Source organism: Aegilops tauschii, chromosome 4 (assembly GCF_002575655.3).
Source record: "Aegilops tauschii subsp. strangulata cultivar AL8/78 chromosome 4, Aet v6.0, whole genome shotgun sequence".
NCBI lineage: Eukaryota > Viridiplantae > Streptophyta > Magnoliopsida > Poales > Poaceae > Aegilops > Aegilops tauschii.
Genome location: NC_053038.3, coordinates 508,801,659 through 508,807,721, shown reverse-complemented (window position 1 = coordinate 508,807,721; position 6,063 = coordinate 508,801,659). Strand labels below are relative to the sequence as shown.

The 6,063-nt window shown below is 48.6% G+C and overlaps 1 pseudogene; it reads left to right on the top strand.

The window, feature by feature from the left end:
- The first annotated feature begins 485 nt into the window (after positions 1-485).
- Positions 486-1,136, top strand: LOC141022024 (putative CCR4-associated factor 1 homolog 4; annotated as a pseudogene).
- The last annotated feature ends 4,927 nt before the right edge of the window (positions 1,137-6,063 follow it).

Below are 6,063 nucleotides of genomic sequence, written 5' to 3'. Positions count from 1 at the left end.
CCGGGACAAATGGGCTCTTTTCTACTAGTAGGGGTTTCAGGTCTACAAAAGCGTCCGCCAGATTGCTTGCGTACCGCGCTTCCGGACGGGTCTCCTTCGACGTGAGCAGTGGTGCATCACCCTCGACGTTGGAGGTACACGGTGACATGGTCGTGTGCGAACAACTGGCAGTCCTTAGAATAGAATAATAAACAAAAATAGGAAACCTAACAACGTTTGCTATCATCATACCAACATACGCGTGCCAACCAACCACGTACTGAGAGTGGACAGGTGCAGTATGTGTTGTATGAATTGGTGCCCATCGTCCCCATGTTGCATCCTGCATGACTGGTCGTCCAAATCTGCATGAGCTAGGCTGTGATATCCAAATAAACTGCATGGTCAGGGAATATAAATCGGCCAATTTCCAGCTTTGCTCAATCATTTGTGATAACTGATAAGAGCGTTGCCAAGCCTTCTTTTGAAGCAAGTGGGATGTATTTTAACCAAAAACTTTTTGGGTGTGTACCTTGGTCTTTGAGAACTGAGATGTTGGAGTAAACCAAGCGTAAATTTTGTCCAGCCTCGGCCCAAGATATATCTCCTCTAAGAAGCTGGTCATCACCTGTGACCCCCTATTACCTTTCTAAGATTTGCATGTATGAAACAAGATGAATGCAACGAGGACTGGACTCGTCCACGCCGCCGGCCAGGACCTCAACAGCATGCCGGTGGCGCAGCGCTACGCGCTCCTCAAGCCCTCCAGGTCGGCATCGCCGTCTGCGACCACCAAGGCCAGCAGGTCGCCTGGGAGTTCAAACTTCGTGACTTCTGCCGCCCCGCACGACCAAAAGGCCCTCGACTACCTTGCCGACCGCGGCGTCGACCTCGACATGCTCGGCGCGCTGCTCATGGGCTCCGGCGGCCTCATCGGCGCCGGACACGGGCGGCCGCTGTCGTGGATCACCTACGCCGGTGCCTACTACGTAGCGTACCTGCTCAAGATCGTCACGGGCGGCGCCCCGCTGCCGCACGACGTGGCCGGGTTCGTGGGCGGCATGCAGTATTACCTCGGCCTGACTGGTCTACGACGTTGCCACGATGGCGGCCGGCTGCCCGGGCATGCCGGTGGGGCTGGACCGCATCGCCGCTAGCCTGCGCATCCATCCGCCGTGGGGGAGCCCTCGCCTCGCAGGCGCCGGCCTGCGCGTGTTTCTGGCCTTCAGGATTTGGAAGCACGGGGAGTTCGGCGGCAACATGGAGAGGTTCCGAGGTCTGTTTCAGGGCCTGCAGCATTAATTAGTTCTTTGATGGTCGATCAGAAAATCAGACACGAGCAATGTTGGTCAAGAATTCGAATGTGCAACGGACTCATGCCACCCGCCGCCGCTTAATTGGGCACTTGCGTGCGTCGATCATTTAATGGTAGTAGTTCAGAGAGTTATTTACCTAAAATCATCGCATTTGAAGTTAGGGTAGCAACTTAATACCACATTTGTGCTACAAAAAACCAACAGCTCTGCGCCTAACCAGTAACGCGGAGCACTAATCGTCGAGTTTGCCAGAGAAAACAGCGAATCTGACAGGTAGGCCCCACCTGTCGGGCTGACATGGCGTAGACCAAAAAGTTTGACCGACTGATGTGGCAAATAATATGCGGGCCCACCTGTCAATGAGTAAACGGTCATATTCTTCCCAACTCCATTTCTATGGGGCGTTTCATCAAACAGTTTCTGGGCATCTGTCGGGCAGCTCTTTCTTGCAGGCATGGTGATGAGCTTGACGTGGCCGGAGCACGGGGTAGAGTGCGGTGACCAGGGGAGGCCCCGTGGACGCGAAGCCAGCGGCTCATCGAGGATAATTCGTCGGGCGGCTGGACATGCCCTCCACAGCGTGCGCCCCAGTTGGGGCGGGGCCAGGGGTCCGTGCGCACCGCCGTGCGCAGCAGTTCCAGTGTGCTGCAGCGTCGCCAGCGGCCGTGCACAGCGCCGCCAATGTGCGCTCCGCCAAGGACGTCGCTGCCATCCTTCTTGCACCGCACCTGGTCGCTGTACGTGAATGGCGGAGCTGAGGAAGAATGACGCGACAGCCGGCTGCTCGGGAACGGGTCCGCAGGACGGCCAGCAAGGTGGTGAATCGGGCACCACCGTGCCGCTGGGGCTAGCCGTCCATGGGCACGCCGCTGCGCCTGTTGGAAATATGAGCAAATTACTATGAGATTTAATCCGAATAAACAGAAGATAAATCATGACTACAGCAACAGAGATTAAACTAATCATGTGAACTAGCATAACAGATGAACAGATCACATCTAGGGCACAATTCTCACATACGGTGCAGTGGGAACAGCACCGCCGACGTTGACGCCCATGTCGTCGAGTCCGAGTCGTAATTAATGACTCATTAATTTTTCCCGAGTAGCAAAAATATAGACAACGTGCATAGCTCTGTCCTCGGCTCGGTTCAATCCCGCAACCCGCGGCGCGGCGCGGCGCGTCGTGACGAGGCGTGGCGAGGCGAGCGAGGAGGAGGAGCGCGCGTGTAGGTCTCCTCTTGTCATGCTCATACAAGTGGTAGAAGAGCTCACCTTATAAAGAGGTGCAACTCTCTCTCAACTTATGAGGTGAGACTAAACTTTAGCCTCACTCACTCCACTCACATGTGTGCATGAATGGGCCAAGAGAATTTCAGAATTTTAGTTGGGCTTTGGGCAAAAGGCCTACTAGCAAAATTCCAACAATCCCCCACAAAGTCTCATTGGCACATCTCATCATTTAGTTCCAAAACATTGTTTATATACCGGTGCTTAGTTGAGACTGTGAAGTTGAACTTCCACTTAGAGATTTATGCTACACTAGATCACAACTTGAATAGTGGACTATGCCTTGAACTACAAGTTTTCTGTGAAACTAGTTTCACACAAATTCTTGACCGGTACTGGGCTGCCGCAAGGCTTCCCCGCGGGTGGAGCATATACGTCGTACTCCAGGGCCTTTTCATGAATTTATTAGAGAACACCCAATTCTCACAGACTGCGACGTTAACAGTCAAATTCATATAGGTGTGTTCCTCAGAAGATGTTCTGCAGGACAACATCTCCGCTTACCCGAATAAGCCAGTTGGAACACATTAAGATAAGTATCAACCTGCCATGCAGATCAGGAGAGTATTGCATCTTCACGGAGTGGGATAGTTAATATAGGGATACTCTCGTCCCAGCTGACCAACAGCTTGTCTCCCACTTCTACTTCACGGGATTTCCGATCACATAGAGTGGGTTACCACTATGGACAACTCATGCGGTGGGTCTCAAACCCATCTCCATCGATGCATTATCTATCACATTATGTGATAGACCCTTTGTGAAGGGATCTGCCAAGTTTTTCGACGTTTGGATATAATCCAACGTAATAACTCCGGAGTTCCTCAATTTTCTGACAGATTTTAGTCTCCTCTTCACATGTCTTGAGGACTTCATATTGTCCTTTGAACTATTTATCTTGACAATCACAGTTTGATTATCACAGTTCATCAGGATAGGGGGTATTGGTTTTTCAACCATAGGTAAGTCCATCAAGAGTTCACGAAGCCACTCTGCTTCAACAGTGGCAGTGTCCAATGCTGTGAGTTCTGCTTCCATAGTTGACCTCGTTAAGATGGTCTGCTTGCAAGACTTCCAGGAAACAACGCCACCATCAAGTGTAAAAACATAACCACTTGTGGCCTTTATCTCATCAGCATCAGAAATCCAGTTTGAGTCACTGTAACCCTCCAGTACCCTTGGATACCCGGTGTAGTGAATCCCATAGCTCGCGGTGCCTTTCAAATAGCGCATAACTCTCTCAAGCGCATGCCAATGATCATCTCCCGGTTTTGACACAAACCGACTCAGCTTGCTCACAGCAAAAGAGATGTCAGGCCTCGTGGCAGTCGCCAAATACATAAGCGAGCCAATAATCTGAGAATACCTCAGTTGATCTCTAGCAATTCGTCGATTCTTTCGAAGCAACACACTAGCATCATATGGAGTTGGAGAAGGTGTGCAGTCGCTATACCCAAAACGACTCAAGACCTTTTCCACATAGTGAGACTGAAGCAGTGTGATCTCACCATTCTCATCTCTCAACAGCTTGATGTTTAAGATAACATCAGCTACTCCTAGATCCTTCATCTCAAAATAGCGAGATAAGAAATCCTTAACCTCCTTGATTAAATAAAGTTTGGTTCCAAAGATCAATATGTCGTCGACATACAGACAAAGAATAACTCCTTCGCCCCCACCATCACTAGTAGAAAAAGGGTCAAATGTCAAGCACATTAGTGCCGGTTTGCTTTTGAGCCGGCACTAATGTGTGCATTAGTGCCGGTTCCAACGGCTAGCCAGCCGCTTTCATTAGTACCGGTTCGTGGCCGACCTTTAGCACCGGTTCGTGCCACGGACCGGTAGTAAAGTGAGTGGTGGCAGGATGTTGTCAGTCCGGGGCCCCTCCAGCACCTTTAGTACCGGTTCATGGCACGAACCGGTGCTAAAGGTCGTCCTACATAAGCCCTTCGTCCACCCGAGCTCGCTCTGTTCTTCCCCTTTTCCCTCTCCTCTCTGTTCTTCCCGTCTTCCTCTCGAGCTCATCACACATTTTGCCCAAAATTTGTCAAGATTTGAAGGCCCCCATCCATTCAAATGATCACAAAGGTTAGCAACTTTGTCCTTTCATCTCTCATTGCTAGATTAGCTCTTGCAATGCTTTGTATAGTGATTAATTTATGACTTTAGTAATTTGGTAGAAAATATATGTGCTAGTATTTGATTTATATGCAATTTGTGGTCAAAACTAACACTTAGTTTGCATATGTAGGTGTGGTTTACTTAGTGCCTTCTAAATCTCCGTCGTAACCACAGTCGATCGCCCGCACCGTTCCGTCGCCGGCACCACCTTGTGGTGAGCCTCTTGTTCATGAATGTTTTACATTACCAAATTGATGTTTGTGTGATTTGGATATATAGTTACTCGTATATTTCTCTTACCCGTACGTTGTTTGTTATACATAGTGCCATGGTTTTGATATCCGTCCCCGTCGGCCCTCGTCCTTGTTATGATTCGGATGTGGTATATTCTCTTTTAAAACTAGTTGTTGCATTTCGTGTTTATGACAAATTATGCCCATCAAGTTGACATAGATATTTTTGTCTAGGAGGTTTGTGAACCGGAAATTCCAACCGACCCTATTGTCGAGAGGTTAAATTTAGTTGAAAGAGAAAACGAGTATTTGAAAGAAAAATTGAAAAGAATTGAGGGGGAGAAGATGGAATTGGAGTTGCATGTTGCCGATGTCGTCGATGATCACAAGATCAAGATGGAGAAAATGCGCTTGAAGATTAGAAAGATTAGAAAATATGCCATTGATAGTGAGGCTTGGTATCATTATGCTGTTGGATCAATTGTTACCTTAGTTGCGATCTTGATCGCATTTGTTGTTGCATTTAAATTCTTTAGTTAGAGAGTTATTTGTTTGTTGCATTTAAGTCTTGTATGAACTATATGTATGAACTTTATGTATGAACTTGTATTAATTTGGTCTATTCGGTGTTGTGTAATGAAGATGAGCCGACAATGGATGTACGATGACCGATGCTCTCCCGAGTTCATTAATGGCATGCAAACTTTTCTGCTTGCGGCTGAGGCAAACAAGCGGGCGGATGGTTTTATGCCTTGTCCATGTTTAGTCTGTAAGAATGATCATAATTACTCTACGTCAAGAACCATTCACGTCCACCTGTTTAAGTCCGGTTTCATGCCCCACTATAATGTTTGGACCAAGCATGGAGAAAGAGGGGTTATGATGAAGACAATGAAGAAGAAGAGGACGACGACAACTATCCTGGCCATGGGTTCCCTGAATACGATGATACAACAATGGGGGAAGAAGCTGAGCCGGCAATGCGGGAAGAAGCTGAAGAAGAGGCATCAGATGAGCCCGCTGATGATCTAGGTCGGGCCATTGCCGATGCAAAGAGAAACTGCGCAAGTGATTTGGAGAAGAAGAAGTTGCAGCGCATGTTAGAGGATCACAAGAAATTGTTGT